This window comes from Psittacula echo (genome assembly GCF_963264785.1).
Source record: "Psittacula echo genome assembly, chromosome: 3".
In the NCBI taxonomy this organism is placed as follows: domain Eukaryota; kingdom Metazoa; phylum Chordata; class Aves; order Psittaciformes; family Psittacidae; genus Psittacula; species Psittacula echo.
The window spans coordinates 73,239,983-73,264,876 of NC_137736.1; the positions used below are offsets into that span (position 1 = coordinate 73,239,983).

The following is a 24,894-nucleotide window of genomic DNA, read 5'->3' on the forward strand; positions in this document are numbered from 1 at the left end:
CTAGTCCCAGATCTACAAAGATGGCCTAAGACCCAGAAGCATCACCTGTGCAAGCTAAATGCAATTTTTGAACACTAAGCAAGGATATGATTCAATCTTCTTAAATGTAACTTGTTTGTGCTGACAGAGGTAAGAATCGAAGCAGGTCTGTCAAACAAGCAGGGCTCTCAGATGCATTCCTGTGGCTGGGACACCTCCCACACATAGGATAACTAAAGGCTGAATTAATTGCATTTTGGAAGACCAGTATGACAAATGTTTGCTATCACAAGCTCTATGATATCTTGTCTCCCCTCTAAATAGAGGTGGGATTTGGAAAGGAGGCAATGCTCCTCTGTTCTGGATGGGTCCCATCTGCTGGTCCCACATGGTCTTGCGGGTGGTAATGACTCTCTCTCCAGTCAAGTGAGTCGATGAAACTGAGTGAAACGTGGCACTACAGGCAGTAGTCTCCACAGTTGTCACATCAAAAGCTAAATAGGAGGTGTGCCCAGAGAAGGATTACATTTGTGGCTCTTAATGAGCCAAAGAGAGGAGCCCTTCAGGCAGTCGCATGTGTTTTCACTGCATTAAAGCATGTGAATCCATTGCAAAGGGATTTTCACAGCACAATATTGGGACGGAAGGAATAAGCATCAATCCTGAAGTACAGCCACGACAAATTATGTTAAATTATATATTCTCTATCTGACTTGTACTGTAAGGTGTGAATAACAGCTCTGCTGGACACTAGCATGGGTTAAGGAGAGGTACTTGGAATTTGGTGTCTACTAGACTATTTCTCCACCCTGTGGCTATCAATACCTCTACCACCTGTCCTTGCCATGGTAACTAGGAGAAATGCTTCAAGTGATGTAGATCTCATGCAAAATCTCCTGACTTCAATGATCTGGAAAAAAAAAAAAAAGTAATATTTGATTAAAGAAAGAGTTATTGTTATACAAAAGTCTTTGACAGCAGGTAAAAAGTAGAAAATCTCTTTTGCAAGGATTCAAGAAGCTGGATTTGGTAAGGAGCAGATGGATCTCAGCAGCTGTGCTCTTTCATCAATTAGTTGCCTCAGGGGGGCAGTTGATGTTAAATTTTGTACAAAAAATTCCATTCTTGCATGAACTAAAGGTATTTAAATATAGAGACATGACCTTTATTCTAGGACCCTCTTACCTATTTGCTTTTGAGGTCTTTGGAGAAACTGGATGCCATTCCAAGAAATTTTAAACCACACCCCTGGCTTCAGCTGTACAGCGATGACTCCTTGTTGCTGCCTTTCTGGGGTCCATGAAATGCATCATCTCATCAACACCTGTTACAACCCTAAACCAGAAAGGCTCCCAAGGAGGATGAGCTGGAGATACTGGAGGGTGAAATACCACACTAAGCAGCTTCTGAACCAGGTCTTCAAAGAAAGAATAAACTATATCACTGCTGAACCCCTCTTTCTATTACTTGCACATCCCTTTCTGGTAGAGAATCTTTTGACAGCATTTTTGATTCTTCGAGAAGTATGGAGGGGGTTCAGCAGAACTGCTACCTTGGACTTCCAGAGGGCAGACTTTGGCCTGTTTAGGAGCCTGGTTGTCCGAGTCCCTTGGGAGGCAGTCCTGAAGGGCAAAGGACTCCAGAAAGGCTGGACATTCTTCAAGAAGGCAATCTTAAAGGTGCAGGGCCAGGCTGTCCCCATGTGCTGAAAGATGAGCCAGCAGGGAAGAAGACTGACTTGATGGAACAGAGAGCTTTGGCTGGAACTCAGGAAGAAAACAAATAATTATCCTTGGAAGAAGGGGCTGACAACTCAGGAGGACTACAAGGATGTTGTGAGGTTATGCACGGAAGAAAACTAGAAGGGCCAAAGCACAGCTAGAACTTAATCTGGCTACTGCTACAAAAGACAATAACAATGTTTCTGTAAATACATTAGCAACAGAAGGAGGGCTAAGGAGAATCTCCATCCATTATTGAATGCTGGGGGAAACATAGTGAGAAAGTATGAGGGAAAGGCTGAGGTACTTAATGCCTTCATTGCTTCAGTCTTTCATAGTCAGATGAATTTTTCTCTGGGTACCCAGCCCCCTAAGCTGGAAGACAGGGATAAGGTGCAGAATGGAGCCACCATAATTCCAGGGGAAGTGACCTGCTACACCACCTAGACACACACAAGTCTATGGTGCCATATAGGATCCAGCAAAGGCTACTGAGGGATCGGGTGGAAGTGCTCACTTCCCATCATTTACCAGAAGTCCTGGCTAACCAGGGAGGTCCCAGCTGAATTTAAGTTGGCAAATGTGATGCCCATTTACAGAAGGGCTGGAAGGAGGATCCAGGGAACTCACAGGCCTGTCAGTCTGACCTCAGTGCTGGGGAAGGTTATGGAGCAGATCATCTTGAGTGCCATCACAGGACATGTAGAGGACAACCAGGTGATCAGTCACAGTCAGCATGGGTTTATGAAAGGCAGGTCCTGCTAGACTGACCTGATCTTCTATGACAAAGTAACCTGCTTAGTGAATGAGGGAAAGGCTGTGGACTCCATAATTTTAAATGCCTTTTCCAACATAAATTATTCTATGTCTGTCCTCTACCCTGGCACACATGATACTTTACTGCTATTTAGCAAAAATATCAGCAAGTTACCCTTGCTGTACTGGAGACTTCAGCTCAATCCAGTTGCTGCCATGTTAATCCTGAGGGTTATCTGTTACCAACACTTGAGGGAGAGAATTAAGAAAAATAGCCCTGCCCAAGATGAAAGAGATTAATTTCCTCCCTGAATTATGTCTGACTTCTCTGTACCCAGTTTATTCGGGAAGAAATCAGACATGCTGATTTCTGCTAATCAAGAAATCTCTGACAGAATGCTAATTGCTGAATCAATGGAATCAAAATGCTTCATATGAATGCCTTAAATCTATCAAAAATGTTGCTACAAACCAAGCAGGCCACAAGTAGGCTAGCTACCCAGCTAGCCAAGCAGTCCCACAGGGAGAACAGGGAAGAGGATGATGGTGGGATGTAAAGGGCTGCTGCATCATTGTTCTGGATGGTGCAGCATCATCCAGCTCCTTTCTTGTGATGTTTCTCTCTGAAATGCTTTGGGAGGGGGACACTGGAGTCACAAAATTTAGTATTTTGCTTCTTTTTCAGATTTTGCACCAACACTGGTGCTTGTGGAGGTGGTGGCTGAGCTGCTACTTCCAGGTACAGGTAATACTGATGGGAGTTTCTAGGAGAGAAGTGCAAGGCCCAGCTCTAAGATGTTTAGCATGACAAAATTTTCCATCCAAGTCCAGATTATGCAGTGAGCTCACCCTTACTATATTCAATAGTGATTTGGGCAATGGAGTAGAAAGTATACCCTTTAAGCATGTAAATGACCAGTGGGGGGACTGCCGGCATGCTGGCAGACAGCATTAGATTCAAAGCAATTTAGAGGAATTGGAGAAATGGTCTGAAAAAAACCCAGGATGCAATACAATGAGCACAAACGCAAAATTTATGTATGTAGGAAAGTAATCAAAACTCCACAAATCTGGACTATCTGTTTTGGCAGCAGTACTGCAGTAAAGAATCAAAGGGCTACACAGATCACAAGCTGAACATCAGTCAAATATGTTGTGCTGTTGTGAAAAGGGCAAACAGTAGAATGGGACACAGAAATAAGAGCACAGACTGCCAGGCAGGATGAGTAACCCTTCTGCTTTGGTAACGTGTTTCTGACACTGCACTTCAAGAAGGGGGACCTGCTGCACAGGGAGCAGAACAGAGGTTCAGGAAAAAACAAAAACAAGAAAGAAAAGTTTGTTTAACTGAGAGCTGTTCAATCTAGCAGAAGCACCACTGAAGGAAAGATGGTGGTCACACAGGTGACCTGTATCCAAAAAACAGAATGCCCCTGGCAAGGAGTAGATGGGAAGATGTGGGACTTGCGGCAGCATGTAGAAGAGTAGTTTGGTAGAGAAAAGATTTTAGAAGAAGTTGGAAAAGCATCTGCTGGGACTGCCAAGGATATGACCCTGTCTGGGGCAGGAGATGCACATCCTGCGGAGTTTCCTTCTACCCCACCTCCTGCAATGTTGTTGGCAACCCCCCTTTGAATCATGACAGAGGATTTCAGGAGAGACAAGCATCTCACTGTGTGCACTGAAATAATCCCTCAGAGCAGGGAGATGACTGCGGTCACCTTGTTGCAGTGATGGTGCCAAAAAAGCCAGTGGATTAGATATTCTGCTGGAGTGGATTAACTTGGCTCCAAATCCAGTGGCAATGCACCACTTTACACCTCCTTAAAATACAGTGTGCAAAATCTGATGCAAAAGCCTGGTTAGCAATTCCCTCCTCAGGCTGCAGCAGGCCATCAATCATGCCAATAAGCAGCAGGAAATTTGTATGTTGACAAAATGCGGAGTAGTTGATAAAATACCTGGCTTGATCGCAAACAGCCTGAAGGAGCAGGGCATTGTATTTTTTATATCCTTTATCACACTGTATAATTTCATTTTATCACCAACTATTAAGCTATTCCCTTTTAAAAAATAAAGAGCAGAGGTCAAGCACACAGAGCTTCCTCTAACAGTCTTGAGAAGTGTAATCTTCTCTCCCATGGTTACATGATTTTTTCCCTGTTTCCCTACTATTGCAAACTTTGATAAACACTGACAGTATTTAGAATAGGGAGTGCCAGCTCCGAGGGAAACGACATGAATACACTACATCATTGTTCTGTAACACTGGGCTTACAGAGCATGTTTGTGAAGGTAGCCAGGTAAACTGTTTTCTAATGCTCTGCTTGGGTAGAGGGAGTGAAATGCATACCCTCAGCTTTTGCTTTACTAGGTATCTGCCTAGTAAATACTACTCTTAATATTTACTATTGAATATCCTATTCAAAGGTACTACTCCAGCAGAAGCCAGTTCCACTGCAGATGGCGGCAAAATATTACTTTCTGCATTATGTGACTCTAATTTTCCAATGCTCGATAATTTTTGCATTTGGACTACATAAGCCAATGCAGTCAGTCCACTGCTTTGTCTTCAAAATGACAGAATGACACTCACATTTAATGAAGTGCTGATGTTTTAGCAGAAACTTGTGTCCTGGTGGAGACAAAGATGATATATGAGCTTACAGCAGAGATCTCTAGCTGACCCAGGTGTGATGGCTAAGTCCAATGCTGTGTTAGTTCAAGTCCTGCAAACCTCAGAGGTAAAAGATCTGACCAAAGACCAGGAGCAGCCCTGAAGCTCTTGATGCAAGGTAGCATAGAAAAGCAAAGAAAGAAAAAGCCCGGGCAGGGAAGAGCACCTCCCTTTCATATATTTGATTTAGATGAGCATGGAATAGCCAGAGGAAAGAGGTTAAATAAAAAAAAAATTAAAAAAATTATAAATTCCACAGGCTCAGTTTGCATAATTATCTCTTATAAGGCTATTTCAACTATCTGTGCCTCCACCCAATCTGAATAGTTGGAGAGCCATTTAATTGCCTGAGGATAATAATACTTAGCATTTAAGCATCATTTAAAGAGCACAAGACTTTTTCAAAAACAGAGAAGCTACATGAATCTCTGGGTGAGGTTGGCAGAGCAGCCTTGGCAAAGGGGAGTGCAGAGGGAGCTGCCTAAATGCTGCTCTGCTTGTAGAGGGGCTTCCCTCCAGGAAAGATGGAATAGGAATAATTTGGGATGAGGAGCCTGCACACCTTCTCTGTTGGCTTAGCTTTCTTCCTGAAAGCAAGAGGTTGCCCCCAAAAATACAAGATATTTGCAGTCAAGTGGTGATTTGCTGAGCATTTCCTTGAGGGTTTCTAGTAATGTCTATTTTGTCACTGTGGTCAAGCAACCTCCTAATTTCACTTTGACTGATAATTATTCCTGCTTATTCCTTTATGATAGTAAAATTCCACCTGATAATTACCTTACCTTATCAGAAACAAGCCTCAGTAATGCAAACAACTAATTTACCAGTTTATAACTTCAGTGATTGTGTGAAGAAAAACATTAAAACAAATCAGGTTGGGAGGAAAATGATGCTTTTAAAATATTAAATGCATCTTACATAGCTGAGCTCCCTTTCATCTCCTCCTTGCGGCCCCCTTGGCTGCAGTCCCACTGGGAAAGGCTAATTTCCAAAGCAGAGGAGGAATTTTGGCAGGTGAGAGCTGGGCAGGGAGGGATGAGGGATGCAGGTGGGAGCAAGTGGCATCGGGATGGTGGTAGCAGGACTGCAGAGACCAGTGCAGTAACAAACGGACTCAGCATCCTTCTGCCAAGAGCCAGGCATTAGTTAAGGGCTCGTGTTAGCTGAAGGAATGGCATCTGGCTAATGGAAAGGCTCATCTTTGACTGTGTATATTCAATTCATGTGTAGAGAGCTGTGACGGTATAAGTCACTTTCTGAAGACAAAGCTTTATTAGAGTGGCCTAAGGCAAAGGGCAGGTGCGACAGCACTCTGCTAGCAAATTACAAGAGCAACGGCACCACAATAGTATATATCATCAATGACTGAAAACTTGCTTATAAGCTGGAGGCCACATTAACAGCACCCTTTGCTGAATCCTGTACTGGCACATTACTGGGAGCCAAGGAGGCTGCTTGTCTGGAATTGAAAAAAAAACCAACAAAATAACAAGGCAGCAAATTGGTCCTCTCTGTTTTCAGACAGCCTGAGCTGGCTCATTTTCAGGAAATGCCCCATTACCTAAAACAATTACAACTGTTGTCACATCTCTGATGAGTTTAGTTTGGCTTTTAGTGTCTGCTGGGAAACCTTTAACTGGTGCAGCTGCTGTGTTTAAGGCCACTTCATAGCTGGGTGCTCCTGCAGTGTTTTTTATTCACAAGTTTATGGTCTTGCCAGTGCTCTACAGAGGTACCTGAGCATACACTGGTTTTGAGCAGGCAACTTGTCCCACTGTCTTTTGTCTCCCCACTCCCTACAGGGCAACTCACCTTCTGAAAGTTCAACGATCATCTAAGGGCTGCAGTAGATTTTATCTTCTATGCCCTATAGTCGATAGCACCAATTCACTTTGAGGACTAATATTAACCATAAAATAGTACCTCAGATCCATACAGGCTATTTTTGGAACTGTATCACGCTACTTCTGCTCAGCTCCAGTGGCAGCAGCATTGTTTATACTCCAGATTATATATGCAATTTTCCTAAGGTAAAATATTCCTTTCCAGAAGTTTTCATTAACAGTCTCTATTACCTACATAATTGGATAGCAGCATTTAACTGTGATTAATTTAGAGTTACCATGCATTTAGGGATTAAAAAAATGCTGTCCTTATCATTTTGTCTCAGGAGAGAAATAGAAAGGGAGAGCCGGAGCTGATTTCCCCACGTGATGAAGATGCACAGTATCATTCTCAACAGAACAGCATCTCCTGACCATGGTCTGATAACAACTGTAATTAGGTATTCAATCACACAGAGAGGAAGATCAACCAAACAAATGTATGTCTGCTAAGGGAAATAACCCATGGAAAGATTATATGTTTGCTGAACTAAAAGTAAAACGTATAATGAAAGCTCTTAACACTCTGGAGCTTAGCCCTTGCCCAACAAACTGCCTGTTTTCTTGCATAATTATAAATCAGAGCTATTCTTGCTCCTACTGCACCGCGCTGGGTGCTGTCATGTCTGAAGGTCTGACTCTGAAAGGATTCTTCCACTCATGCCCATGGATTTTAGACCAGGTTTTATTAGATGAGAATGGCCCCTGCACTGGAGAAGCAGTTTGTGGACCCTCATGCCTATGAGTGCTAATTACAGTCAAGTTCATCAGTGATGCTGAGACACCACAAAAAGCCCGGCCACGACTTCTTCTGCTCCGATGCCCACAAAAGCTAACAGACAGCCCATCTGGAGGAAAGAGACATTGTAGGAAAAAGACTGTTTTCAATAAGCCACAAATTATAATAGAAATATTGGACTTTGTTCTCCACGTCTGTATTTTAGACTGGAAGTTTTTGAAGCAGATTGTCTGGTCCAGGTGTGTGAACTCATCTGTCACCCTGCATATCCTCTTCACCGTGCCATCACAGATGAAAAAATACAATATGAATAGATGATCCTATCTGCGTCATGCACTCTGTGATAACTGACCCAGCCTATAGTACAAAGCTTTAAGAGGAAATATTGAATTAATAATCCTGCCACCAAATCATTCCAGTTTCCTTTCTATACAGTGACTAATAGTAATATTTATAACACACATGAACTCTGTAGGATTTTATAATGGTTGCTTGAGGAAATGCACAAATAGCTAGCCTTTTGCTGTTGGATTACAGGTCTTTGCAATTCTTATCAATGCTCATCAAATTAGGGAAAATGACAGCCCATCTGACAAATCAATCCTGCCTGCCTGGAAGACTGTTGAAATAAGATCTGAGTGCTGTTTCTGGGGGGGGAGCACTGCTGGAGACTGGCTTCAGCTGAGGGTGCTGCTTGCCAATAATGGTAAGAGAAACAACACTCCACAGCAGAAACCCACATGCAACCTTGCTGCCAGCTTGAACTGGTCTACCTCTGCTGTCCTTGTCCCTGGTCAGTCCCTGCCACTGCAGCCCAGGCACCCATGAAAGCTGCCATAGGCCCTCACCAAAGTGCCAGAAAACTAACCCAAGAATAAGAAAACTGTTTTATTTTCATCAGCTCACTTATCCAACACATCCCGTGATTGCACAAGCACTTGGGCTGTTAAAAAACATGGTTTAGGGTGAGAGGAGGGAGGTGGTGCTGCCAACTCTTTCAACAGCACCCTGCAATTATAGTCACTTAAGCCAACTGTGAAACTACAGCGTATTTTGATTTTCCTCCAATGCTTGTGGATGGGAGCAGGGCGAGGGTAGCCTTAAAGCACAAAAGAAGCCATGTTTTCGGTAAGGATCAGATTGGTCTAGCTATAGGCAGACTTAAAAGGTCCACGGGCACGAGGTGGAGAAACTAGTGGTAAAGAGAAAAGGACCATAGACTGCAGAGTCAAAAGTCACACTGCAGGATCAGCCTTTATTCATAGAGATCCTACATGATGCCAGGCAAGCATTTTAAATCAGATATTTGCAAGGCACTTGTTAGTTTATCCATAATTTCCCAAGTGCAAGCACCTGTGCCAGTCACATGGCTGAAATCAGAGCCAGTGTTTCCAAAGGTCCATGTGCAATGAGGAATGTCTGAAATCCTGGTGAAGGGTGCCAGTGGAGACAGGAGCCATGTGGTCTCTACAGCTGATGATGAGAAAAGGTTTAGGTAAGCTAAGGAGTATAGCTCGGTCTCCCTGCAGAGCAGCTCTGCATAAATGACCTTCCATTAGACACCCTCTCCTGAAATTGGTCTGAAAATGAAAGTTCTATTTTCTTTTCCTGTCCAGAGTCAGATACTCAGAGGTGACCTCAATGCCTGCTCAAGACCCCAGTGCCCCAAATCCCTGGCAGTTCTGGGACATGGTGCTGAGAGGGCCCATTTTTCCTTCACATCAGGCACTGCCACCACTAAGGAAGAATAAATACCAGCCACTGCGGCACAGGTTTTCTATTGCTTAGGGGTATAATGGATTAAGCAGTGGATGCATTAAATGATCTCTAACTATAATTAGCTCCCTCTGTGCTTATAACACTACAGCCTCATACAAATGGTTTCTAATGACACATGCAGTGTCTAGGAACAGGGTAATAGCTACCTAACAGTTGCTGATCCCAGAGCTGGTACAAGACAGTGTATTTTACAATTATTGAGAAACTTTGGACATTTTTTAAAACTGCTCTGGGCATTGACCTAGAGAAAAGCTTGGTCAGATGAGACCAGAGATGATGCCTTTCCCCTAATGGCAACAAATAGATAATGTTCTAGTTGTCAGACATTACTGCTGCCCCAGTCTTGATTATCCCTGTTACCACTGTTTCTCTGCAGTATGATTAGCAAAACAGATAGCCTTCTCCCAGCTCATGCCAACAGTACAGGCGCTCATGGACAGTCAAGACACCTTCCAAAAAACACTGTTATCTGTGTGGTTCTCAGTTATGTATGTTAACTATGCTAACATAAGCAATGTTCAGAAATGAAAGATTACTCGTTTAGTACTGGGTCATAAGCCTCATCAGCGAATAGGACCTATAAAATATACCATGGCCAAAAGGCTGCTGGCCACACTGGGCAGCTGGGCTCAGGGACTGAAGCCTGCAGTTTCAAAATTCAACATATTATGACTTCCTTTTTTTCTTTTTAAATAATAATCTCCTTTGATCTTGTTCATTGAGCTGAGGATGATGATGACATTTTCATTCAAGACCAGTCCTTTGGTTCAAGAAGCATAGAAAATCACAGCTCTTGTAATCATGAAGCCCAGAAGCAAAGACTCAAAAGAAGACGTTTGCAACTTCAGCAACCCCAGTAACAAACAGCCAACAGTAACTGTAGATGTTCCATTCACCACAAGTGGCAGAAAGTATGCCACAGTTCCTGAAAAGCACATCATGCCAAAGGAAACCTTCATTTCTTACATGAGATGAAAACTGTACATTGTTAGAAGTTGGGTTTTAATGAAGGCAGTATATCAGAACATTTTTCACCTGACCTTGAAATGGCAACATGCCTGATTCACTTTGTGATCAGGTTCCACTTCACAGGAAACAGAGAACAAATTTAATTTTCTCTTTTATAAACACATGCACACACACATACACACTAATTTAAATGTGATCTCTTGCGATTTGAATACCACAGGTCTAGCTCAGCACTCAGAACTGCTGCCAGCAAAGTGCAATCTGCTCACTGAAGGCAAGACAGCACGAATGACAGAGGGCAAAAGAGATCTCATCCAGCCACCCACGTCTAAGAGCTGATACCTGAACCACTAACTGAGGTTTTCTACCAGTCTCCTAATTTACGGCCACACGGAGTCTTAGTCTGCAGGGAATGAACATATATGTATATGTATATAGCTGCGTAGCCATATGAAAAATCTGCTTCACTGTAAAGAAGACATAAATACATTTCATTTGTAGTGCTCTTTGCTCAAAGTAATATCAAAGGGAGAAGCAGAATTGCATGTTTTCAGGTAAGCAATATTTCTCCATTTTCGGTTTGGAGGGTTCAGGATTTCAGTGGAGAACTGATCATCAGTGCAAGAAACCTAAACAGGATGAATCAAATACTCTAGAATTTGTTTTCTAACTTTACTTGAAATATACCAGTGAGAGGCATGAAAGTGGATGACAGCGGTATCACCAAACAGCAGCAAAGAGTGAAAACTCATGTATGTCACTAGATTTTGTGAATGTGAATCTGGATTTGTTTAAAACAAGCTTCATGGCCTTTATGTAATGCATCTTTAACTGTAAAGCCACTATACCAGAGCTAATAGTCATGTTAAAAAGCATCAGTGTTTTAACTGAATTACGGGCAGACTGTTCAAATTTCTCTCTGAAGTGTTTGTGAGTAATAAAGTGATACCCATCTTTCTGACTAGTTATGATCAAATAAGTCCTGTTGTGTCTCAGCTTTCATGATCGGCTTTGTCAAGGAAAATTTGTCATTGCTACCAGCATTGGGATAATGAAGAAATATCCATATAGGTAACATGCTAAATGCTCTTAACAGAATCACATAAAAAATGAATTCTATACACAGGGTTTCCAGAACTGTAATAAGGTAGAATTATGTCTTTTTGTTGTTTTGTTTTCTTTTGGGTTTTCTAATGTGATGACTTCATCTAGATGTTCAATATAGCATATAACAAATATGTTCAATACAACACTGACTGAGTTTAAAGACTGTGTTTCTGGCACAAAAAAAAAGAGATTTGGTGTTGACAGTACCCTGTTTAGCACTTTATGAAGTCACTGAAAAATATTTTCTCACATGGAATTGGTTAGGATCTGGAGGAGTAGTGCTCACCTGAGATGTTGAAGACATACAGTGGCATGTCTCGTGCCTCACTTGAGGCATCCATGTCTGAACCAGTCACCTCAGGCTGCTTTTGTCGTCAGTGGAAAGAAATAGGTATGCCTCCAAAAGAGTAAATAATTTTTCATAGAAACCTCACATATGGGAAGATACATTATATCCTTGAGGAATCTACCTCTCTCCCTTGATGATGAAGGGGGGCTTTAAAGAGGGGCTTAGGATGACTGGCTTCACTTTAAGCATCTAACTTTCTGATATCTGAAGTTATATAAGATGATTTGCATCCGTGGTTACCACTATTTCAGGTTAAAGCACTACCAAGAAAGGTTATGTTCTTGAACTCACTGTGAATAATTCAAATTGGCTACGGTAGATGAAAAACCATTTCAGAGACAAGTCTATCTAGCTCCAATTCACACAGAATGGGAAGCAAAATCAGTGCTTTCACTCAATATCTGTGCTTTCCATCTTCACTCTGCACTTTGAGTAGCAGTCTTTAAAAGCTTAGCTTGACCTTTTTTTCTTGTTTTTAATAGCTTTATACTCTGATGACTCCAAGAGAGCAACACCATATTCATGGAAAGAGCCATGATTGTCAGGTTATTGGAACATCAGGTCCTGAGATCTGTATTTGAACCTGCCATCTTTTGGTTTTCATGAAACAAGAACAGCATCTCTGGTTTCATGAGCACAAAAAACTGATTAGCTCAGATTAATGTAGATAAGATACCGGTACAGTTCTACTATTGTCTAAAAAGCTAAGACTAATTCATAGTTTTGCAAAATCTTAGCCTAAACTCTCTCTAGGTTTATAAATATGTGTTTTCTACTCCTGCAGATTTCCAGATAAGCAGTAATTGTCTTCTTCAAGGTAGGAGTTTAAATAAATCAAGAGAAAAATTAATAATTATCAAAATAAAACATAAAGGAGAGAGGAGGGTGAAGTTAAACATTTCAGTGGGGTTACCTAGGTCAGACCCGGGTATGTTGGCAAATCCCCATTTCCTTCCTCTATTATGCCTTGTCAAACATATGACATTCGCTCCAGCAGCAAATGATGCAACTGAATGCATTTGTCCCAACAAATCAATTAAAACTAAACACCTGATTTTTTTTGTAAAGCTTTAAGAAGATCTCTGCAAACATGGCATCTGAACACACCAGCAATTTTACTACTCAACCAGGCCACACAGACCCATTTACAACCTGCAAGAATGAAGATTTCTCACAGGGGAAATACTATCTTGTTGTCTTTTACAGCCTAATCTTCGTGCTGTGCTTCCCAGGGAACATCGTGACAATTTTTGTTTACTTTGTCAAGATGAGGCCCTGGAAAAGCAGCACCATCCTTATGTTCAACCTGGCTATCACTGACCTATTCTATTTAGCCACGCTTCCTTTCTTTATACACTACTCTGTTAATGGAAATAACTGGATTTTTGGAGACTTCATGTGCAAGTTTATTCACTTTGGTTTCAACTTCAACATGTACAGTGGTATTATCTTCCTCAGCTGCTTCAGCGTCTTACGCTTTTTCGTAGTTGTCTACCCAATTAAATTCTTTTTTGTTAAAAAACGGAGATGGGCAGTGGTGACTTCTGTAGTTGTTTGGATGATTTCCCTGGCCACCATCAGTCCCTTGGGCATCTTGATTGCCACAAGGCATACACAGAACAAGACAATCTGTCCTGACCTGTCTGCTGCTGTGGATCTTGAAACTAGTCGGTGGTATAATTGGCTGCTGATGACGTTTGCCTTCCTATTGCCCTTGCTTATTGTGACTCTGTGCTACACACTCATTATTTACACCTTAGCCACTGGGCTCCACACACAGGCTTGCTACAAACAGAAGGCTCGTAGACTTGCCATTGTCATCTTGGTGCTCTTCTATGCATGCTTCCTCCCCTTCCACATCTTTCGAGGAATTCGCCTGGAGATCCGAGCACAACCAGTTAGCTGCAGCTTGAATAACTTGATCCTTAATATATATAATATTGTTAAACCTTTAGCAGCATTAAATACCATTGCAAACTTACTGCTTTATGTAGTGACAGTAGACAACTTCCAGCAAGCAATCCTCTCCCTCCTCAAGTTATTGAGAAACAGGTACTTGAAGTAGAAGAGATTGATGCCATAAAAGTTACGGAGGAAGTGTCCAAACCTGCCCTCAACTAGCCAGGTACAACCTCCCTGCCATCAGGGCACTCAGATTAACCCTTCCAATGCCAAAGGGGAGTTAATCTGTTCTGTGTTTTGAGTTACAAATTGATCATCAAAGAGAAAACTTATAAAATAAAAAGCTTTAAATAAAATACTAAAAAATTAAATGTGAAACTTCTCAGAATTTTTTCTGCATTTGCTTCCTGAATCCTTGACACCTCTTTTGGAGAATGCACAGTAGTTCTAGAAAAAATATTTGCTTATTCATGGCTGATACAGATTCAGGGTGGGAGTAATTTAATTTAATTTTAGAAACTTAGAAGATAAGTGTCTAGTCTAAGCTGGGTGACTGCCTTTGACTCATTTCCTAAGCAATGGAGATGGATAATCTATGATTCTATGATTCTATAAGGCCTTCCAGAAGGTTCATCACACTTGTCTTAGACCTGTGGGAGGTTCAACTCACCTCCCTGGAGACATTCTCAGGGTAGGTGCATGCATATAAGCTAATCACCCCGTCCTCCTTGTACAACTTCCCAATGTAGTTGAGAGAAACAAGCAGGTTTAGAGTGTGGTTCACCTAATTATGCTTTATGCCTACATTTGGACAAGACGAATCATGACCTAGAAGTGCCTTTTTCTCTCCATGGACCATAAAAGGTAAGTAGATCAGACATGGACGCAAACGTTCATGCCTGTCTTCATATAGCTGAGGCCCAGCTTGAGTACAGAGTGGGATGGAACACTCTCCAAAGGTGGCTAAAAGAGGGGCTTACACAGTAAGACCCTATTAAGTGCTTCCAGCGATCATCTAAAGATTAATGGTACAGTAATACAAGACTACTCCTATAAGGGTTTTTCCATATGACTAACTGTGATTTCTGGATTAATTATAGTCCAGAGGTGAGAAGTGAATGAATGCATAAATGTGCCATATCCACAGAATCATAGAATAGTTTGGGTGGGAAGGAAACTTCAAAGGTCATCTGGTCCAAATCCCTCTGCAATGAGCAGGGACATCTTCAACTGTTCCAGGTTGCTCAAAGCCCCATCCAACCTGATCTCGAATGTTTCCTTGGGTGGGGCACCTACCACCTCTCAGGGCTACCTGCTCCAGTGTTTCACCATTCTCATTGTAAAAAATTCTTCCATATATCTAGTCTGAATCAACTTTCTTTTGATCTGAAACCATTACCCCTTGTCCTATCACAACAGGTCCTCCTGTATCTCAATTTTTCTTATAAGACCCCTTTCAGTACTGAAAGGCTGCAACCAGGCCCCAGTAGCCTTCTCTTCTCCAGGCTGAACAACCACAGCTCCCTCAGCCTTTCCCCACAGAAGAGGTGCTCCTATGAGTGAAACACAGACATGGACCTGCTCCAACAGGTCCATGTCTGTCTTTTACTGAGGGCTTCAGAGCTGGATGCGGTACTGCAGGTGGGGTCTCACCAGAGCAGAGCAGAGGGGCAGAATCACCTCCCTTGACCTACTGGTCACACTTCTTTTTATGCAGCCCAGGATATGGTTGACTTTCTGGGTATGAGTGTACATTGTTGTGTTATGTCCGCTTTTTCATCCACCAGTACTGCCAAGTCCTTCTCTGCAATCCACAGAAAATACAAAGTCATTTTTGCCTGTTTCTTTATTCATTGAAGCTCTGTTTCATCACACCAGGAGAGGAACGGCTTTGGATAATAACACATCTGATGGCCAATATGGGCTGTCTCACAGGAAAAAAAAAAATAGACTTGTAGGAAAATACCAGTCCGGTATTTGCAGATCCCATCTAGAGAGGTTCCGAGTCCCAGCTGAGGTATCCCAGACAGCAGCAGTACAAAACTATGAGCAACATAGTATTCAGACCCCAAAAGTATGGCCACAGAGTGAAACCTCCAGTACACTTTTATAACAGCCTTATTTCATTACTTTTGCTCTTGTCTCTGAAATGTCCCTTAATCAATGGCAACAGATGCTGACACAAGGCTCTTATCTGACTCTTCTCCTTATCCAGTCCCTCTGTGCATGGCCTGGTATTTAACTGACTACCAGACCAAGACCACCACAGCACCATTTCCAACAATGCCTGAGTGACCGGCAGATAGCCTGTGACTCCTCCATGGTATTCACTGCCCCTCTCAAGGCCAGCTTGGGGAGAACAACTGGCAACAGCAAGCAACAAGCATGCCAAGGGAATCGGAGGAGATAAGAAACCATCCCTGACATAGGAAGGAACAAAAGAAAGGAAGAACAGCGTTTGCCTGGGATAAGGTAGAACATGGGCTGTGAAGGAAAAGTTCTGGCAGAAAGCATAGGAGGGACACATTTTCCTGCAGAAACAGCCCATTTAATTTTACTCAACCCCTAGGCATTTATAAAGGTAACTTTTAAAACTTCTGCACAGTGCAGCATGATCTCCCCTGTGATCACTATCCATCCTCAGACTGAGCTAGGTGAAGAGGGAAGCTCACCTAATGCAGGCCTAGGGAGATGTTGCACAAGGCAAACATAAAAAAACTGTAAAGAAAATGCCTCCCACCCCACATGCTGTGTTGATTTTGCCAGTGTCCAAGGGGCAGCACCATCTTCTCTACTGCACTTACAGTGCTGCTCACAAATGCTTGCTCCTAAAGCACCAGAGCTCATCCACCATAAGAAGGCAATGCTGAACATGGCATCTTAGCTGAGTGTTTTTGGTTTTTTTTCTTCAGTTTAGGGTTTCGTATCAACTACCACGGAGGTATTTTGAGTGAAATAAGGTTGGTAAGTTATCCTTTTAGCCTCTACTGAACATGAGTTTTATTAACATCTACTTTGTGGAGTCTGGCTCTCCTGGTGTTTGAGATAGAAAAGGAACTGCCTCTTTTTTTACAAAACAATATAGGAGCAGGTTTTGCTTTAAACTTTAAATGAGGATCTGTATTAATCCCTTTTCAGCTCTCTTGATGTTTTCTGGATAAATTACTCAGCACATTCACTTCCTACATTCAGGCTACATACTCTTTCTTAAGTACAATATGACTAGAGCATCTTCAGTATAGCATCATTGCCTGGAACAGTCTGTGCAGATAACCAAGAGTTGGCTGGCAAGGGGATGAACCAGATCTTGATTTCTCAGATTTTTCTACAAACTGTGAAGAACAAACCTATAAGCTACTTTAGTATATATGGTACATTTACATATTTCAATCAAATTCATAATAAAAAGAGATCCTGCCTGCTTCCCTGCCCCACTATCAATCAATACTTGCCTTACACTATCATGTTGCTCCATACTGCAACAGCCTACCTACTTCATGTCTTCTGTGCATATGTACCTTCATTTTTGTCCTGCCTTTGACTTCTGCTTCCCCTCTGCATGTCTGTCATGCTGATTGCTACAGGGCCATAACTGTGGGCAGGTTCATCCTTAACCTGGTATCATATAGTGTGATGTTAGCCAACCAAAGACAGTAGTCATGGTTGCTGTGGAGTTGTCAGCATCCATTCAACTCTCCCTTCACCTCACTGCAATTCATCCACAGCTGAGCCAGGGTAAAAAAAAAAAGGGAAGACTATGAAAATGTTATCAAGAAATTGCTACCAGCTGACATGGCAGGTGGGTCCAACACCAAAACATGATCCTCATATTTTAAGGTTTACATTAGCACAGATAGGGAGAAGAGCTCAGCCATATTCATAATTTACTTGGGTTTTTTATTTGACATCTCTGAGAGTTATAGTTGCTTTTTAGCTTTAATTTTAAATGCTCTTGTATGTTTCTCAATGCAAAGGCTTGACATTTTTTCCAACAACTTTTTATATGTTTGCCTTCAGGACAAAGAAACTAGACATGTTGAAAAAGTAAAGGACAGGCCTAGTATGCTCCATCTGCTATGGGTAGGGCACCAATCCTTAAATAAGTATCATACTATAATCATTTATTGCTTATGTTTGCAATGTTCTCGGAAGACCAGAGCATTATCACATCCACATGCAAACCACAGAGATGTAAAGTCAAAAATATGTGTTTTACTGTTCTCAAGAAAGGCCCACATCCATACCACTAGCCTCAGTGCCTGTCTGCACACATGCACAGCAGTATCTGATGTACTGGAAGAGGACAAGAATGATTCCAGGCTTGAGATGGGCCAGTGTGAATCTCATGAAGTTCAACAAGGCCAAGTGCAAGGTCCTGCATGTGGGTTGGGGCAACCCCCAGCACAACTACAGGCTACATGGAGAATGGATTGAGAGCAGCCCTGAGGAGAAGGACTTGGGGGTGTTGGTTGATGAGAAGCTCGACATGACCTGGTCTGACATGACACGGTGCTTGCAGCCGAGAAGCAAACTGTATCCTGGGCTGCATCAAAACGAGTATAACCAGCAGGTTGAAGGAGGTGATCCTGTCCCTCTACTTTGCTCTTGTGAGACCCCACCTGCAGTGCTGTGGTCAGCTCTGTGGCTCCCAACACAAGAAGAACGTGAACCTGTTGGAGCAAGTCCAGAGGAGGGCCACAAAGGTGCTCAGAGGGCTGGAGCACCTCTCCTATGGAGACAGGCTGAGAGAGTTGGGCTTGTTCAGCATGGAGAAGAAAAGGCTCTGGGTTGACTTTATAGCAGCCTTCCAGTACATAAAGGGGCCTACAAAAAATCTGGAGAGGGACTTTTCACTAGGACCTATAGTGCTAGGACAAGTGCATTGATCTGAAAGAGGATAGATTAGATTAGTTACGAGGAAGAAATTCTTCACTCTGAGGGTGAGACACTGGAACTGCCCAAAGAAGCTGTGTCTGCCTCATCTCTGGCAGTGTTCAAGGCCAGGCTGGACAGAGCTTGGAGCAATCTGGTCTAGTGGAAGGTGTCCCTGCCCATGGCAGTGAAGTTGGAACTAGATGATCTGCAAGGTTGTTCCAACCATAACCATTCTGTGGTTCTATGATTCTATGACTTTTTCTCAGCAATTACAGAATTTATTTGGTGCTTGATTTCTAGCAATAATTAAAACAAAAATATCAGTTCCTAAAATGTTTCCTTCTGTAAGGTAAATAACAGCAATCACTCTTGTAAGGCAAACGGCAAGCCTGTCTTAGGATTTATCACTGTGTGTACTGTTTTGCAGGTGTTCTTCTCATCTTTAAGCTAATCTTCAGGGTCTTTACAGCAGTGTGAGAGCAAAGGCATGTCCAACTAGTCTGTTTAAGGCTATCTCTGGAAGATTAGAAGGTAGCAATTTTAACCCTGTGGGCAGATCCACCAGCTTTATCCCTACAAAACGCTTAGCTATCAGAAATCAGGACTAGGGAGGGAATGCTGGAGGCTCAACAAAATGTTAGAGCGTGAAACATGGTTCTGCACCTGTCTATACCAAGTCACCTTCCAACAGCCAGTAAAAATAGTGAGAAACCTTTTCACACAAACATAAGAGGAACCCATTCAAGGAGAAACCCAACTGGTGCCAGCATCATGACAGTGGCAGATTGTCAGACATTGCCTGTTAGTAATGTGAGGCTTGGGGACTTTGCAACTGTGCCAGTGCGGAAGGAGACAAGACTAGTTTTGCCTCACTAGGTGTTCAACACATGCATCTCATTTGTTCCCCACCTCCAAAGACAGAGAAATACCTATTTTTAGGATGATTAAAGATCCCAGCAGATAGTCCAAGACTACCTAAGCGAACAGCCCGTACTTACTACAGACCTCAATGAGTGTCATGTGTGGGAGTGCATAAGGGACAATGAAATGGGAAGGGGAAGAAACCCCATCTCAACTTCCATGAGATTCTCATCTTCTCTGAACTAATATGACACCAAAACTCCTTCCCTTCTCCTCCCCATTTCTTTGCTTTTTTAATATTAATTTTTTCTCTGGCAGCCTGTGCTCTGGGATAACTCTGCAGACTCCACAAGGAGCAGGAGTTACGGCTCCAGCACATCTGCAAGGAGGGAAGGTTTTGCACGCAAAGTCTTTGTGGAGTAACCCACAAAACCAACTCAGCTGGTTACATTTGGTTTAGAAGTGTAACCACACAAGGATGCACATTAAAAATGCTCTTTGGTCTTGCAGCAGCAGTGGAGAAGAACTTCTGCCAGTTTGTCAGCTATGTCTGTTCCCAAGGGGTAAACCTGAACCTCAATTAAACATAGCATTTTATTATTTAATAAATAATATTTATTTATTATTTAAGCACTTTATTTAAAAACTATGACTGCCATTAACCTTTCTTTTTATATACATACAAATCCAATGCAAACAGCTGTCTAGAATATCCCCACAGATCCATCAGCAGATTTCCACTTTATAAATCCACCTAACCAAACATTAACCTCAGTGGCTGCTCATGGTTTGTATATGCAAACCCTGAGGAACGGAGACAAGGATGACTTAACTTGCAAGCACATGCACTAGGCTGAGATCATGAAACAGGGGTTCAGACATTAGCTGCAAATTATGCTGAAATTTTGAATCTGCTATCTAAAGCCTTTCCAAACTCCTGTGACTTCTTGGGCCAGCATCACAGGGATGGTAAAAACACCAAAATAAATCATGGATTTGTATAGTAGAAGGAAATTAGGCTGTTAGAGGTTTCTGAATTTTATGTAAATCTGCCAAGGGAGGTACAGTGGACAATCTCATCAGTTTGTAGCTTTTATTCTATTGTTACATACCACAACCACAACAGATAGTTCCTACTGCTCTTCCAAAGTGAATGGAGCAAGCTTAAACCATCTGAGCTTAAACCACAACAGAAAGCAGTCAGTTTAACTCCCACTCCTAGTCACTTGGGAAATTCCTCATGAGAGACAGAGAAACATGGGAGCAACAGAAGGGCCAAATGGCTGCATTTGTATCACTGTTTCTCCTCCACTATCCACAGCAGGATTGAACTGAGTACATCAGCAGTGGTGGTCTGGCTCATCCCAGTATCAGCAGGGCTGACAACTAATACAAACACAGAGGTGCAAAACTTCTCCAAGAGTCACCAGTGCAAACCAAGCCTCCTTGTCTTCAGCAAACACAACTGCCTGATTTTCAGGCTGGCTCCTTGGCTCCAGAGAGGACTGGGGGTTCAGGGATGTTCCCCATGCCTTGCTTTTCTTGTCACCTCCATCCAGTGCTCAAGGCGACCTCCCTCCTTCCGTACCCAGCTGTGGCCACATACTGGAGTTGAGGGCCTGGACCTTATGCACAAGATGCTGGTGTTTTGGGAGAAAGTGTTTGTGGAAGGATGACACGCAGACCCAGGAAAAGCAACACATGGGGATGTACCAGAGCTCGCTACTCCTCAGAGGTTGCAGGCTGATCTTCCTTGTACCTGCCCTTCCTTTTATATATGATGGAGAAACAAGCCTGTAAGCTCAAAAAGAAGTCCAACAATAGAAAAATCTTTTCCTTACATGAGTCTCGGGAATGATTCCTAGCAAATGCGCATGTGGAAAAACAGGGCTGATTTATGCCATGGGGAGTCTTCTCCAGGAGGGGACAACATTGCTGTGCAGCTCAGGAGAGGTCAGGGACATCATGCCACCCATCAGCACAAGAAAGAGGGATAATCCGGCTGTGACTCTAGTATAGAGCCAGGTTAGTGCTGCTGATTCACCAATAAGTCAGTGCCAGGCAAGTCTGAATGCTTGTCCTGGAGCTGACTGACCCTCCCATTTAACCAGAGAGAGTCACTTTATCTCTCCCTAATTATTTCCCCTGCCACATTTTATCCTTTTAAAATTACAAGCTCTTTGGGCAGATGTCTTAGTGAGTATTTGCACAGCAGGACCTGAATCCTGAATGGGCCCTCCTGGCATTATGAAAATTCAATCAAGGGCTTCAGTCATAAAAATGTAAATGATGTAGCTACTTATCATTTGTGCATATAGAAACACATAAATACACATATGCAGATAAACAGGCATAGGGAAGCAGCACGTAATGCAAAAATACAACTCTTAAAATAACAGAGCTATGCTATGTTTAAGCCTCTTCCTTTGTATTCATTTATATTCCTTTGTATATAAATGAATATACATTTTACTTGTTCCTTTTCTTTCCTGAAATTTGACAGTGAGGACAGAAGTTGGCTGAAAAGAAATCCCTTTTCAGGACAAAAAGCAATTACCACAAAAGTAACCGCAGCAATGCGCAAAATGTTCAGAATCAGTTTTCAAAATTTTGTATTTTCAGACATAATTTTCTGCTATATATAAATAAATAAGATTTTACTACTGATTCAAAGGCCAGTCTCTAAGTATGCTGTTTTATTTATATTTAATATCAGTAGCACCTGGCTATTCAGCTTCTTTTATTTTTATGCCATGGAAACAACCTGTATTTGCCTGTGTGATAAATGATAATGTTCTGTACTAAAATGGATTTGGATGTGTATTTAAGCGTAGGCTACTCAAGTCTGGGGCATTTACTTGTGTAAATTTTGATGCAAATTTATATGTCAAACATTACGTCAAGCTGTATCACCCTCTTAAGATGACCGGTTTTGCCCCACATACTATGAAGGAACTGGTTTTTTTTCTCCTCTGAAAAGAATGAAAGTGTCTCTCTGTCATCCTTTTTTGTTTTCTTTTAAAGTTTCTTTTCTTTTTAGCAGTCATTCTGGGTAAAATTTCCTCAACTAACTTCAAATAACACATAGGCCTGGCTCTGAGATAGCTATCTAGGGTGTTTTTATAGTCAGCAGGGAGAAATGGGAGCTTGAAGGGTCCAATTAATCCCCCTCCTAAGGTGGGTCAGATGAACTTTGCCTTAGAAGTGCCTGTACAGGGAGTCAGTGGTGTCCACACACTGGACTTCAATGCTGAAGCTTTGGCATGATGAATTTGCTCCTCTGTGTCTCATCTGTAGGCTGATTGTTATTTCTGTATGAGAAGTCTGGCAACAAAAAGAAGTGTAGGTTTTGATATTTGACAAGTTTTCAAGTATACCTGCAGGGCACTTCAGTGATTTTTTACAATGGTATCTATCCTCTGGATCAGAATTGTCTTTAGGTAACCCAGTTTAAGAAGCCTGGATTATATTCATGTGCCCTGCTGAATGGGAGGCTGCAGTTATGCAGAAAAGAGGAATACTGAATATCCTGTATGTCTCCTCTAGATGTATTCTATATAATAAGAGAATATATAACAGAACACATGGAACTGTGAAGAACTAAAAATAAGTGTAAAAACTTTTAAGGACAAGACCCAGCCCAAATATGTGGTACATGATAGTTGCCCCAAGTTCTTCCCTCATAACCAGTCCTCAGGGAGGATCCCACCCTCCCTTGCACATACACCCAGGGGATGACACCCCATTTAAGGGGTTGATCCACTTGTGCAAGCTAGTACTGATGGGACCCTGCTACATGGGGGAGTGCAGGGAAGGCCAAGGTAGGGGACTGTGCTAGTATTCAGCTTTGGGAGTCAGACTGGCAAGAACGGAATTGGGAAAAACAAAGAGCCTGGTCAGTTACAAGAAAAATGCAAAAGAATTTAGCTTACAGGATTCGGACATGTATGAGAAGTTATGAGCGAAAAATAAATAAAATATGCAGGCAGACACCACAAGGGAAGAAGAGAAAGGCTCTGGTGTGTCCACATAGGTATACACACAGTTAAGAGCCAGAGAAGCGGTTCAGAGGGGTTGCTTATGAATGAGCCTGGGCACATCTGAATGCCACTGCTCTGTGCCTCTCCAAAATTTTTGACTGTCGCGGAATGAACTCAGTCGGAGATCAATGTGATCAGCCAAAGCCATTTATTATAGAAAACTAACTCTTTATATACTATTTCTTAAAGTTGTTTGCACTAACTTGGCCCATTGTGATTGGATACATATCTTTGAGGCCCTTAACAACTAACATATAATTGGTTAAGCACAGGTGTGAGAACCTGACCTTCAAAGTTTTCCAACAGTCCTCAATTTAGCAACTCAGTAAATTCCAGCTCCTTCTTGTCTTGCTGGGATTCTCACTCCCAGTGCCTCGCTCCCATCCTCCTTCACCTTTTGTTGTCCCTTGGTTCATGTCGAACTCCACATAGGCACTTGCTGATCTGAGTACGTGGCCGTTCTTTGCCAGAAAGTCATACACATTTGACCTTGCTGGAGAACTTTTCTGAATGGCCCTCAGAGGAGCCTGCCCCTAAAGGATTTCTCATTAGACTCCTTTAATTTGCCATAGCTCTGAAATAGGACATGCTGTGACTGATGTCCTAAATGGGGTGTTAAAAAAAAAATATTAAGGAAATTCAGAAGTACAATTCCTCCCTGTAATGTAACCAAACTATCAAATTTCTTTATGAAACTTCTAAAGCACATAATTTTCGGCAGCAAAATTGAGACACCGCCAAGCGCCGAAGAAATATACGTGACGGGGAGATTAAAGTGAGTGGCAGCCCACGGGACAACAGCTGCTGGAGAAATATCTTCACCACCTGTGGAACCTGCTCCTGCACTGAAAAGCATTAATGCTCATTCCTAATACTTAGTAAACCCTAAGCTACATGTGTGGTTAAAAACTGACGCAGTTGAAAATTTGTCTCAGTTGCACCCAAGCAATGTCCACATCAAAGGATACGATACAAAAATATCCTCCATTTACACAAGGATAATGCAACATAATGGCTTATACAAACATTTCGAGATGAACACAGAGGAGAGAGCTATAGAGGGATGGATGTGACTTATTCCTCTGTCATGAAGCCTTCACTGTGTCTTGTTGATCAAGCTGTTTTTACACTGCCTGTAAACGTCCATGCCCACATTACCTTTATCCTTTAAAATTTGTAGACACATGCTTATCAACCACAGCAACAAATCAGAAGAAGGTTAGAAAGCCTCATCTACCCACAGGATCTGTTTTCAAA

At 42.2% G+C, this 24,894-nt stretch overlaps 1 pseudogene across 1 annotated transcript; it reads left to right on the forward strand.

The window, feature by feature from the left end:
• The first annotated feature begins 13,049 nt into the window (after positions 1-13,049).
• Positions 13,050-14,024, forward strand: LOC308219004 (2-oxoglutarate receptor 1 pseudogene; annotated as a pseudogene). The gene has a single exon. The product of its transcript is annotated as a 2-oxoglutarate receptor 1 pseudogene (transcript).
• Positions 14,025-24,894: the final 10,870 nt, after the last annotated feature.